The 14,275-nt window shown below is 41.4% G+C and overlaps 1 long non-coding RNA gene across 1 annotated transcript; it reads right to left on the bottom strand.

Annotated features, from left to right (window-relative positions):
• Positions 1-10,690: 10,690 nt before the first annotated feature.
• On the bottom strand, positions 10,691-12,258 carry LOC137828878 (uncharacterized). The gene is made up of 2 exons (XR_016522909.1): positions 12,060-12,258; positions 10,691-10,967 (listed from the first exon to the last, which is right to left on the bottom strand). It is a non-coding gene; the product is annotated as an uncharacterized LOC137828878 (long non-coding RNA).
• Positions 12,259-14,275: the final 2,017 nt, after the last annotated feature.

Here is a 14,275-nt window from a genome sequence, read left to right as displayed (position 1 = left end):
GTCTGTCCTTCCACTCCACCTAGATTTTTCTTCCTGTGCCAAGTCTGTTTTACTTTTTTATCAATTTTGTTCGCATTACACTGTCCTGCGCTTACCCTTGCACTGCTAATTACCTGTATTTGTAATTGGATTGATTTGTGAACATTGATCATTTCGTGCAGACACAATGCTGGGAAGAGATCATATGGCCAGACTGCGTTCTATAGTCAAACGCCACAAACTTGCTGCGGGTTCTCAAACCGTCCCGAATTCTGTAGCGGAAGCCGCTGTTGCCCGAGGCGAGCTTCCTCCTGTGGGCTCATCTTCCCTTATCGCCCCTCTTGTCCCTGCGAGAAAGAAGCTGCCGCCAAAGAGGGCCAAGAGGAAGAATCCCATAATGGTGTCGGATGAGGAGGATGACGAGAGCACTGAAGATGGACTTATCTGTAAAAGGAACAGGGCAACCGTCACCGAGCTACCCGCAAACGAGAGTACGGGCCCAGATTATGCAGAGAATCCCCCCAGGGTCTCTACACCCTTTGAGAGCGCTGTGGATGCTCTACCATCAAACACCTCAGCTGCTAGAGGCGTTCCGGAGCAGACTGCGGACACTCAGTGGTTTCCCCAGCCTGTAGCGGAGCCAGACGTGTCGCCGCCATGTCCTGATGTTCCCTTGGTTGTCCATACTTATGAAGGTGGCGGCGAGAACCAACCCCCGACTCCTCTTCCAATCCCTGCTCTTCCAGCCCCTGTCGAGGAGGTCTTGAAAGCCCACGCCGCTTACCTTAGCGCTATGACTACCGAGTGCGTAGAGAAACGCCTTTACCAGATGATGGGTGAGGCTTTAAGGGACTCCTTGAGCCAGTATGAATCCGAAGCCAGTGTTGCGAAGGACCAAGTCCAACAACTTAAGCGTGATCTTACGATGCGGGGATTGGAGTTTTCGCGGTTAGAGAATGCTCTTAAAGAAGAGTTGCGGAGCGAACGTAAAAACAGCGCTGAACTAGACCAAAAGCTCAACGCCAAACTCTTAGAGATCACCGAACTCGAGGGCAGACTCGTGCATCAGCAGGAGAAGATAACGGACCTTGAGGAGACTCTCAAGGCCAAAGGGGCCTACGCGGATGAGCTCGAGGCCAAGTCAATTGAGAGGGAAGATCTGCTGGGTAAAATCAAAGCTGACATGGATAAAAAAGCCAAGGAACTGAGCGAGAAAGATAAGGAGCTGAACGAATCTGCAGCAAAGCTTGCCCAGGCGCTTGAGGAGAACGAAAAGCTGAAGAAACAAAGTGAAGAACTCGACCTCAGCGCCGCAAACGTTCTGACTTCCGGGTTCGGCGCGGCCTTGGAGCAGTTCGCTTGTGCTTACCCCGACTTGGACCTCTCCCAGTTCTCAGTTTGCCATGAAGTGGTAGACGGCAAAATTGTACCCTGAGATTAACGTTTTCATTTGACGTTTTGTTTAGAAACATTCTGAAAGACTTACATATTCGACCTCTGTCTCTGTGCAACGAATCTGTTTGTAATGACTTCTTTTATTCGGACCGTGTTAACATATGCACATGGTTTATCTTTTACCCGTTGTTCGATCACTTGATAATTTGGCGGGCTCTCGCTTAACCCAATTAACTTAGCGCAAACTGATGCTTAATTTTCTGGCAATCAACTTATTTTAAACAAACGGTTAGTCTATAGCAATAACATTTGACACGAAATTACTTACCGAGCAGTAGGCGAGAGTCATTTTTAGTATCTGAAATCTCGCTTGCCTGATCTGCCAAGTGACATGTGTATTTCCAGGTCATCGCCTAAACTGGGCTGGCCTGATTCTGCACTGAGGACTTTCGAACTTGCCTCAATTCGCCTAAGCAAAGAGGTCTCGTATTCTGTTCTTGCCTGAACTCACTCTGAGGTGAGAAGGACTTTATCTGGTGCCTCAACTTGCCCAGGGGCTACCTTTTCCCTGGATGCACTGAGGACTTTTAATCTCATCTTGCCTGAACTCACTCGAGGGTGAGGAGGACTTTCTCTGGTACCGGGCCTAGCTATTCATACTTGAGGAGGGGGCGTCCCGAAGGAATCCTTTAACCCCTGCTCAAGGACTAGGCGCCCGGATTTGAACTATTATCTGGTACCGGGGCTAGCTATTCATACTTGAGGAGGGGGCGTCCCGAAGGAATCCTTTAACCCCTGCTCAAGGACTAAACGCCCAGATTTGAACTCATCTGGTACCGGGGCTAGCTATTCATACTTGAGGAGGGGGCGTCCCGAAGGAATCCTTTAACCCCTGCTCAAGGACTAAACGCCCGGATTTGAACTCATCTGGTACCGGGGCTAGCTATTCATACTTGAGGAGGGGGCGTCCCGAAGGAATCCTTTAACCCCTGCTCAAGGACTAAACGCCCGGATTTGAACTCATACTATACATATTTGTCATCTTGCTCTGAACTCTCGCCTATGCTCGTTTTTGGCGAGTAGGACTTCTTAATCTGTTCTCGCCTATACTCGCTCTAGGCGAGTAGAACTTTTTAATCTGTTCTCGCCTATATTCGCTCTAGGCGATGAGGACTTAAAACTTGACTTGTGCCTCCAATCGCCAAGCAGCGATGAGGACTTAAAACTTAACCTTTACCTCTGATCGCCAACTGGCGATGAGGGCTTAAAACTTTATACTAGCGCTTCCGATCGCCAAGCGGCGATGAGGAGTTAAAAAACTTTATGCATGCGATTTGAATCTGCCCTAAATTACACAAGGACGACTAAGTCTTTTGCTTTAAAATTTAAAATGACAACCATGCAAACTCAATAACTGGAAAAACTTGATAGACTCGAACTTTCTTTATTGGGTGGCCTCATTAAAAAACCCTTTTTTGGGAAAAAGAGCGCCACCTTGAAAAAACTGTTTTCACTTAACTGTTCGAGTTAACTGCTACTTACAATGCTTCAACTGTAATAAAACTTGAGGTGAGTAGCGTTCCAAGTGCGAGGAATCGCCCCTCCCTCCAGTGTTTCCAAACGATAGGCGTCGTTCCCGAGTGCTTCAGTTATTCTAAACGGTCCCGTCATTTGGGTGACAATTTATTCTGCATCTCGTATAGGTGGGCTTTCCTCATTACCAAGTCGCCATCTCTGAACTGCCTTGGCCTTGCCCTAGAATTGTACTTGCGCTCGACTCTTCTCTTTATTGCTTCAGCCTTTACCCTTGCCTCCTCCCTAACCTCATCCAACAAATCTAAGTTCATCCTCCTTTCTGCATTCGAGTCTTCTGCCATGAAGTTCTGGAATCTCGGCGAGCTTTCCTGGATTTCAATTGGGATCATCGCATCGCACCCGTATACCAAGCTAAACGGGGTTTCGTGGGTTCCTGACTGTTCAGTGGTATGATATGCCCATATTATACGGGGAACTTCCTCAGCCCAAGATCCTTTGGCCTTCTCCAATCTCCTCTTCAAACCTCTTAGTAAAACCCGATTAGCCGACTCCACCTGCCCATTCGTTTGTGGGTGTTCCACAGAAGCGAACACCTGTTGAGTTCCAACATCCTCGCACAACTTCTTCAGCAGGTGACTTGCGAACTGAGTCCCGTTATCCGATACTAAACGCTTGGGCACACCGAAACGACACACAATATTCTTCCATATGAAATTCTGAATTTTGTGCGCGGTGATCTGGGCTACTGGTTCTGCTTCAATCCACTTCGTGAAGTATTCGACTGCCACAACCAAATACTTCATCTGCCTAATCGCCAATGGGAAGGGTCCCAAGATATCGATTCCCCATGTGTGGAAAGGCCAGGGACTGTAGATTGATTTTAACTCTTCCGGAGGCGCCTTGTGCCAATCGGCGTGCTCCTGGCACTGCTTGCAACGTTGGGCATATCTCTTGCAGTCTTCCCTCATTGTCGGCCAATAATAACCTGCACGGATGGTTCTTGTCGCCAAGGCTCGACCTCCGATGTGACTCCCGCAAATCCCTTCGTGGAGCTCGGCCATAATTCTCGTGCACCTCTCTCCATGCACACACACTAAAAGGGGGTGTGTGAACCCAAACCTGTACAACTCGCCATCGATGAGGGTGAACTTACTGGAGTTCTTTTTTACCTTCCTAGCTTCCGTCGGGTCCATTGGGAGTACGCCATCTGCTATGTAGCGCTGGTATGGCGTTATCCATGTGTCCAGCTCGTGGACGACGCAAACTTGTGTCATCTTTATTTTTCCCACTGGATGCGCTCTAACCCTTGGCGTCCTCAAGGTCTCCTGAGATAGAGACTTATGACCCCTTGCCATCCCTTCCCTTGACTTGCAGACTTGAAGAACTTGGTGGTCCGCCACGAACGCTCGAGGTGTCTTCAGGGTTTCTTGTATGACGGTCCTCTGCTTGTCCCCCTTGCCCGAACTGGTGAGCTTTGCTAGCAAGTCAGCTCGGGCGTTCTGCTCCCTTGGCACATGCACTACTTCGAACGAAACAAAAGACTTCCTCAACTCCTGCACATACTCCAGATAAGTTGCCATCTGCGGATCTTTAGCCTGGAACTCGCCAGTTACTTGGCCTGTGATTAGCAATGAATTGCTCTTCGCCAACAGCACCCTTGCTCCCATCTCCTTTGCCAACAAGACACCAGCGATCAAAGCCTCATATTCCGCTTGGTTATTGCTGGCTTTAAAGGCAAACTTTAGGGACTGTTCTATCAACACGCCGTTGGGTCCTTCCAGAATTATCCCGGCCCCACTGCCCAACTGGTTAGAGGACCCATCCACTGAGAGCACCCAACGAAAACCATCTCCGGCGCTTTGCACTGTTTCAGAAGATAGTTCGACCACGAAGTCAGCGAAGATTTGTCCCTTGATCGGTCCCCGGGGCTCATACTTGATGTCGAACTCTGACAACTCTACCGCCCATTTTACCATTCTTCCAGCCACATCTGGTTTCTTTAGAACCTTCTGGATAGGTAAGTCGGTCATCACCAATACTGTAAAACTCTGGAAGTAATGGCGCAACCTCCTCGCCGAAAACACTACTGCCAGTGCTGCTTTCTCCAAAGCCTGATATCTAACTTTTGGGCCCTGCAACACCTTGCTGACAAAATAAACGGGTTTCTGAATTTGATCTTGGTCCTGGACGAGTACCACACTCAGTGCCTTCTCGGTTACGGCGAAGTATAACCTGAGGGGCGCTCCTATTTGAGGTTTGCACAGAACCGGCGGGCTCGCCAAATACTCTTTGAGTTTTACGAAAGCCTCTTCACACTCCTTCGTCCAGACAAACCTATTGTTCCTTTTCAAGCATTGGAAATATGGGTGACCCCTCTCTCCACTGGCAGACACAAATCGCGACAGGGCGGCCATCCGACCCGTGAGCTGCTGCACCTCCTTAACCGTAGCAGGGCTCCTCATCGCCAAAATGGCCGCACACTTGTCAGGGTTTGCTTCGATCCCTCTTTCGGTCAAGAGAAAACCTAAGAACTTTCCTGCTTCCACGCCGAAAATGCATTTCTCAGGGTTCAGCTTTAATTTGTATTTGGCTATCGTAAGGAACAGCTCCTCCAAGTCGGCTATAAGCTGGTTTTTTTCCAGGGATGTTACAACCATATCGTCAACGTAAGCTTGCACGTTCCTCCCAAGCATAGGTGCAAGCACTTTATCCATCAATCTCTGGTACGTGGCTCCCGCGTTCTTCAGCCCAAAAGGCATCACCTTGTAGCAATAGCACGACTTCTCCATCATGAAGGCAGTTTTTTCCTCGTCCATGAGGTGCATTTTAATTTGGTTGTACCCCGAGAACGCGTCTAAGAAACTCAACAACTTACACCCTGTTGCGCTGTCCACTAAGGCGTCTATACTTGACAAAGGATAGGAATCCTTTGGACAGGCTTTGTTTAGATCTGTGAAGTCGACGCACATTCGCCATTTCCCATTGCTCTTCTTTACCAATACAACATTGGCGAGCCATTCCGGATACTGTATCTCCTTGATGTGGCCCGCCTCGAGGAGTTTTTGCGTTTCATCTCTGATCGCCTGTCTCCTTTCTTCATTGAATTTTCTTCTTCATTGTCGGACTGGTCTGACTTGAGGGTCCATTGCTAGACGATGACATAAAAAATCGGGGTCGATTCCTGGCATATCCGAGGCAGACCACGCGAACGCGTCTAGATGCCTGCCTATCACCTTGGCGATCTGTTCCTGTGTCTCGCCGTCTAAAGTTTTCCCCAACTTAAAAGTTTTGCCGCCGATCTCCCTCTCGAGCCAATCTCCAACTGGGCGAGGCCTCCTCTCACTAGCGAGCAATGCTCTCACAATGCTTGACTCCCTGGTGGCTTCCGGGCAGCTTTCCACTTCCTCTACTCCAGCGTTGCTCTCAGGCTTCGGCTCGACCTCTTCCATGGTCACGTCACCCTTGGTGGCTGCTTCCAATGCCACATCCATACCCACGTCGCCTTCAGCGGTCCCCTCTAACACTACATCCACGGCCCGTCGGTTTTCCTGCGTATTCCCCGCACCAGGAGGTGGTGTTGTGGTCACATGGCACACTGATCGCCTGTTCTTGAGGCTGTTTTCGTAACATCCCTTTGCCTCTTCTTGGTCAGATCGGATGGTGACGATCACCCCTTCCATTGAAGGTAATTTGCCCTTCATGTGCCTCGTGGAGGGTACAGCTCCTATCCTATTGAGTGTTGGCCTTCCCAATAGGATATTGTATGCTGAGGGGGCGTTCACAACAAAATGGCATTTTCTTTTGACCCAATTTTTTTTTTATCCTTATCATTTAGGAAAGACACGAAAATTTCAGGATAACAAACATTTTCTAGAATTTCGCTTAAATTCGAACCCATAGCTGATAATAGAATTAGAATAGATATTTTCTGTTTCCTACTCACACGAGCCCATATCCTTGCTTTTTTATCAATCTCTAATTCTAATCTACCCCCCCAGTCTGATATTATAGTGCCAGTATAGACCGAAATTCCGTTAGGGTCCAATTCTGAACGGTAATAGATACCAGGACTTCATCCGGGGGAGAGATCGAGCTTCAAGAAATAGTGAATGGTCTTATCAATACACAAATGTATAACTCCCATCAATGAAAAAAAATATTTTTTTTCAATTTTTCCCTAGATTTTATACTTACAGATCTTGACATGGATACAGATTATTAGTAAACTAGACTCAGTCCGAGCTCCTGCAAGAGGGTCCAAAGTAGAGTGGCATGGAATCGGCCGGAAAAGACAGAGGTATTTGATTTTCTCTGTGCGCGAGGCGGCCCCATCTGTGAACGTTGTTCTTAACTCAATGTATCCCCTGACTTCGACTTGATCACCCGCAAAACCGTATAAGCAGCCCCCATATGGCCTCAACTGGTCTGGAGATAGTTGTAACCTCTCGAAGGTCGGCCAGAACATCACGTCTGCCGAGCTCCCTTGATCGACCAAGACCCGATGAACCGTTCTTCCTGCCGTGACGAGCGAGATCACAATGGGATCGTTGTCATGCGGCACAACATCCCTGAGGTCTTCCTTAGTGAACGTGACGTCCACATCGGGTGAATGGTCCTCGAAAACTTCCACTGACATTACGGACCTCGCATACCTCTTACGCTGCGACGTCGTACACCCGCCACCCGAGAACCCACCGGCTATGGTGTGGATTTCACCGAGGACGGGCGCCTCGTGCTGCTGCCCCTCACTGCCCCCCGATTGCGAGCCTGACGGTCGTCCCGCCTGTTTCTCCATCAAGTAATCCTTCAGGAAACCATTCTTTACGAGCTCATCCAACTGATAGCCAAGCGCCAGACAGTTGTTAATATGGTGCCCGAATGCTTCGTGGAATTCGCACCATGACTCCTTGCGAGGCCCCAGCACCTTGTTAGCTTTAATCGGCGGCCTCAACCTGTCGGCTATGCTGGGTATTGCAATCAGATCTTTGAGTTCCATCACGAAGTTATGCCTCGGCGGCTTGCTTGCTTCTCTCCCTTCCTCTACTCGACTCTTGGGTTGGGTCCTTCGTGGCTCGTAAGCGCGTTTCCTGTCAAAATGTTTCCTTTCTGTGACGGCTTGGTGAACCCGAACGGGTTGCGTGCATATTTGTGCCTTGGGGCATGCTGGCACAGTGGTTGTGCATTTCTCGTACGTTTCGCCTTCCGATGCAATATGTTCTACCGCTTGTCGCCTTATCTCGGCGAAGGTTTTGGGGCGACTGCGATTAAGCGTTTTACTGAAAGATCCGGGACGCACCCCCTTCTTGAATGCGTATACAATCATGGGTTCCTCCTTGGTGCCTACTTTCACTACCTGTGCCCCAAAGCGACTTATGTATTCTTTTAGAGTTTCGCCTTGGAACTGCTTGACGTCGAAAAGATCGTACGAGACTGGGGCGGGAGTTCTGTTGGCTAGGTACTGTTCTCTAAATAGTTGTGAAAGTTGGGCGAAGGACGTGACGTGGCCCTCTGGGAGGCTGATGAACCAATCCATGGCCATCCCTGTTAGGGTGCTCATGAAAAGCTTGCACCTAACGGCGTCTGAACCACCTACCAGCAACATCTGTGTGTGGAACGCCGTGAGGTGTGCTTCGGGATCCTCCATTCCCGTGAAGGTCGCTTTGGGTCCTGTGAACGTATTGGGAATTGTCGTCTCCAAGATTGCCTGTGAAAATGGTGTTGTGAATTCCCTGGGTGGGGATGCAGCCTCCGGTTCGTCTCTGCCACGCCATCTATGGCGTAACTCCTCGTTGGTGCGGTGGAGTTCCTCGCTTCTTGCTTGAGAAGCTGTCAGGTCCGCCTGCATGCGTTCCTGTTCTACTTTCGAGGCTGCCACTGCGTCTTGTAGCCCGTGCACCATGCCCATGAGCTGTTGTAGGGTCATCTCTTCACTCCTAGCGCGTGCTGGTCGGGTGGTCATGGCTCTATGGGGATCCTCTCGACTTATCTAAGTGTTGGAATCTGGAACTGAAAGCTTGTGTGGTGGAACCGATGTTTATATCGGCCCCACGGTGGGCGCCAGATGTTCCGGCCGGAACATTCGCTATCACTTTGTGGTGAGATTCTCGAAGAAGAGGAGATTGTTCTCTAGAAGATTCACACTACGGAGAATCCTGCAGATATGCTCACCAAGGTGGTTACAAGGACCAAGTTTGAACACTGTTTAGACTTGGTTAATATCGTGCACATTTGAAGTTGGCATCCGGAGGCGCAAATTTGAAGCACTGCAAAGTTTGTTTTTGTTATGTTTTGAGAAGATTTGTTTTAGGTGGGACTTGAAATTAAGCCAAGGTGGAGATTTGTTGATTTTGGCTTAATCCTAAGTCCCACATCGGTGGGTTCATTGTTTGGGAAGGAGGTTTGAGGGTTATAAATTAAACTATCCTCCTTCACTGTTAGATATCCCAATTTGTAATATCTTCTCCCATAATAATAAAAGTGAGCTATTTTTGTTGTGCTCGGAGATTAGGCTAAATTGGCCGAACTCCGTTAACAATTTTCTGGTGTGTTTTTTCCTCTTTATCTCTTTTATTATTCCGCTCTGTTTATTCAATATTATTTGTCGGGTAGCTCTGTTAGGGTTCTGTTTTAGTGGAGAAATTACCCGTTTTTCCCAACAGATATTTCAAGAACCAAGATGTTTTAAACTCTTCCTTAGATGAAATGAGATAGGTTTAATAATTTCACAGAAACTACTTATACTATTGTTGTATTGGTTTTGTGGGTAAAGTTGGACGGATAAAATGGTGTAAATTGCATTATGTCTATTTTGAGACTATGGAATATGGATCATACTTCTTCAAAAATTATCCACCTAAAGACCATCTGGAAAATTATCTGCTCACTAACTCCGAACATGAATATATGAAACATTGTTGTTTACCTTGAACTTAAATTTCGGCTTCTTTTTACCTTTTTTCGACAGGTGAGATACGTTTGAGCATATATTTTTCACAAAAGAATGCATCCATGGAGTCAAATGGTAGTAGTGATGATCTATTATCACATCCAAGAACAAAAGAATCACCTTCAAGATCATCCCCAGACCATTCAAACTCGTATTCTCGTTCTAGTATTGAAGAAATTATATACTTTAAGATGAAAACTCTAGTAAAAATAAAAACAATTAATAGTTATAATTGCTCAAATTTTTAATAAGAGTTCTGATGTGTATTCAACCCACAAAAGCATCTACTTGGACCAACCTGAAATTTTAAAGTTAGTGACATGAAGAATGATGAAGATGATGAGTCTCTAATGTGACATTTAAAGAAACTATGAAAAAAATACAGCATGCCAAGATCAAGGTACGCAATGAAATTCTCTAATGCTAATGCACCAGAAGACTTAGATCTTAAAAGTTTGAAACATACATATGATGGCATGAACTTTGATATTCTAGATTGTGTCAGCACTACTAATGTTATGTACGGGAGGTACAAATAATAATCACACCGGACCAGAGTTGTGTACATGAGAGAATAATGTTATTGTATCATGGCCAATGCTTTTTTTACAGAACATCATAATGAAAGGAATGATAGAAATTGGGGTCGGCAAGGTGTTATTACATGGAATAGAACCTTAATCTAATTGGAAGCTTATAGTGTAGTATTTTGCTAATTTCATAGTATTCACCATAGTTTTCAAGTATTATTGTCCATGTGTCTGATTATATTGACTTTTCTTGATTCTCCAATATTAAGTACTAACCATGGAATAAAAGGACAAGGAGATGTATGTAACTCTAGTTTCCCTTACACATGTTTTATATGATTTCTTTTTCATTAATAACATTGTCTATCTTTGCAGAAATATTTGTGTTTGATTCTAAGGATGATCCTCTTGCTTTGTCACATTAAAGTGGCAATGTTGCAAAGGAATATTTAAGTAAAATGGAGAAAGAAGTGGGAAAGAATATGTCAAACACTTTGTCTTTGATGTATTTGTGGTCTCCTAAAACAAATTCAGCATTTCAGAAACTCTTTGGCTGAGAAAATTCTCATCAACAATTTCACCTGTCATTTGAAAAGAAAAACAAAAATATTTCCTTAACAACCAAAGAAAAAAAATGTGTCACTATACCACAACCATAGAAATCCTCATACTCACAGTGAATTAAAAAAATAGATACACGACAAATTCAAATGCCACAACCAAAAATGAAATTCATCATCCAAATCGTAAATGCTAAAATCCAAACATCCCAAATGGTGGAAAAATCTAAATACCCATGTAAAAAATATTAGCAAAAATCGATGAAATTTTTCCACAACAAAATCCCACATTCAAATTAAATATTTTTTTTCACGTCAATGTTGTAAAGTGTCACATAACCAAAAAAGACTAAAATGTATCATTATAGAATGTTAGAAAATTGCATACTCAGAGTTCAATGAGAAAAGACATAGAAACATAAACTAAACCAAATCTTTACAAAGTCTGATGCCACAACCAAAGGCGAAACCAAAATCCAAATTGTAAAATATCATGATATATTAAAACTAACGATTAAATTTTAATATCTCTCAACATTTTGCAATTTGAATGTCAGATTCCACTTTAAGTTGTAGCACCAGAGTCTAAAGATTTTTATATTTTTTGGAATCACAAATTTAGATAAATAATTTGAAACAACACACAATATCCAATATAAAAAATATTAACAAAAATCGATAATTTTTTTCCAAAAACGCATATTCTAATTGAATACTTTTTTTTTCATCCACTTTAATTTGTAAAGTGACGCAACCTAATATTTGATTGTTAATATATCACGATCCAAAGAAAAATGTCCGTGTAGTGTTATGTGATGTTGAAATTCGTGGTCTATTTTTCTTTCAACAAGAATTATTGGCAGATCTCTTGGGAAGGGTAAAGGTGTGGATGCAAGGCATGGTGCAAAAACACAATATGAGCATGACAGACTTTAATTCCTTTTTAAAATTTGTGTTTTTTGAAGTTGCACACAGGTATAACATCTCACAAATAACTTATCTCCTCTATATCCGCAAGTTGCATGAAAATCTTTCTTATTCTATGTCCAGTCTCTCTTCTTTCTTTATCCTGAGTTTAAAAAGAAAACGGCAGAAAGAAAGTAAATCATCCACCTCAACTCCGACGAGCCCCACCTCTGCCGACTCCGACTCAGCAAGATGTTCAAGCGTTGTTGCCATCAACTATCTCAGGTTGTCATTCCGGTCGTTTCCATGGTCCCGAGTCACAGGAACCTGCTCTCCTCACCTTGCTCAATCTCGCCATCAATGATGAAAGGTCCACGCTAATCTTTGTATAAAATGGTTTCCACACATATAATATAAATAGTTAAATATGGTTTAAAAAAAATTGGTTCGAATTTTCAAATTTTAAAATTTCAACAAGTTTTAAATTCCAAATTTTAAATTTCAAAATTTTAATTCCAAGTTTAGAGCGGTAGAGATGAAAGTGAAATAATTTATGCTTCTTCCAACTACCATTCCATACCTAACTGTGATCTTTACAGAAAAAAAAAATCCAAAACTCTATTTACAAAATCACTAAACTCACTACTATTTATACATCATTAGATTTAAAAAATTATTTAATATGAGAACATTATGTAATATGAGAAAAAAATATATAAAAACTAAGTTAGTTATTTTTTTGGTACATATTTAAATTTATAGTAGGAGGTTTCCTTTATTTGCCAAATTATTAATATTTTATCACTAATTAGTAAAACAAAAACTACTTTAATGTTCAAATTAATTTTGAAACATTAGTTGAGTATTATTAAAATATGATCTCTAAATTAATTATAAAAAAAATCAATCATATTTCATATGTAAATTGTAAGTATAATAAATATATAATTATATTTATTATATGACTGTGTCACATATGTAATGCTTAATTTAAACTATAAAATATATATTATATAAATGAATTGTTGTATAGTTGTATTAAACATGTTATATTTCATTACATAAATCCAACTATATAACTTTAAAAGAGCATATTGAAACGTTTATTCGATTATTTTTGTTATTGTTTATTATTGAATTATTTATATAACAATATTACAAGTCAAAATATAAGAAGAAAAAAATGTGTTAAATTTCTTCAGACTTTTTTAATGTTTCTGTTAGACAATTTAGAATATAAAATTTAAATTTTAGATATGCAAAATTTATATTTTGAATTATAAAATTCAAAAAATAAAAAATATTAACTTTCAAGTTTTATAAACTACGAAGTATCTAGATTTCATATTTTAGAATTAAAAAATAAAGAAGGATAATTTTGACATTTTCAAAAATATGGTGTGCATTAGGAAAATATGGCAATGCATGGGAAAAATAGGGGTGCAAGAAGAAGACCTCTGCTTTTTTAGTTATAATATACAATCTAATTGGATGAATTTACTGCTTTATTAGCTCAATGTTTCTTTTAATATATTTATTTTTCCTTTATTTGTAAATTTGTGCATAAATAAATGATAATATTTTTGTATTCTCAGAGTGTACGATTTTCTTTTTCTTGCATTTGTTTCATTTCTTGTGGATATGTCTCAAGTTAATAGACTAAAAGTATTATAGAAAATGGGTTAAAGAAAGAATTTTTTTCATATGGATGGCTAAAGTAAAATAAATACATATTCATTTCACCTGTAAAAAAATAATAATAAAATTTGTAAACATAGTTTATAATATTAAGAATAAATAAAGAGTATTTAATATTAATGTAGTGAGTCATATACAAAATTATAATATCACATTGAACCTAAAACTGTAACACAATATGTTTATGAATTTTTTTATTATATGTTGATTTGAAATTGAATTTAAATTTTAAAAGGTATGAAATATGATAACCACCGTAACTTTTGTACTATATTTGTACTTGTTGTGTGACGGCAGTGTATAAATATTTTTGTTTTTTCAATATTTATAAAAAAAAAATATTTATTTTAGAAATTTACTCGTAATAATTTATATGTTTATCTTTTATATTTTTATTTTAGCATTTTAAATTTAGATTATATTATTATTATTATTATTATTATTATAAGAATGTTATATTTCTGATAATATAAATATTAGTATAATTGTTATGTTTTTATTTCTATGCCATACAAATATATTTTTTATTCATTATTAATATTTTCATTTACTTTACATTTATTTAATATAACATAGTTACGGAGGACATATATTTGAAGATTGTAATCTTAATATAAATATAAGGTTTATATGATAGATATTAATCAACATTTTTATCATATATAGCATATATTAAATATTTTTTGGAACATTATTTGCACTGTAATTATTTTTCTATTCTAGAT

The sequence above is a fragment of the Phaseolus vulgaris genome, chromosome 7 (genome assembly GCF_051622355.1).
Source record: "Phaseolus vulgaris cultivar YP4 chromosome 7, ASM5162235v1, whole genome shotgun sequence".
Lineage (NCBI taxonomy): Eukaryota > Viridiplantae > Streptophyta > Magnoliopsida > Fabales > Fabaceae > Phaseolus > Phaseolus vulgaris.
This window is presented reverse-complemented; position numbering and strand designations above follow the sequence as displayed.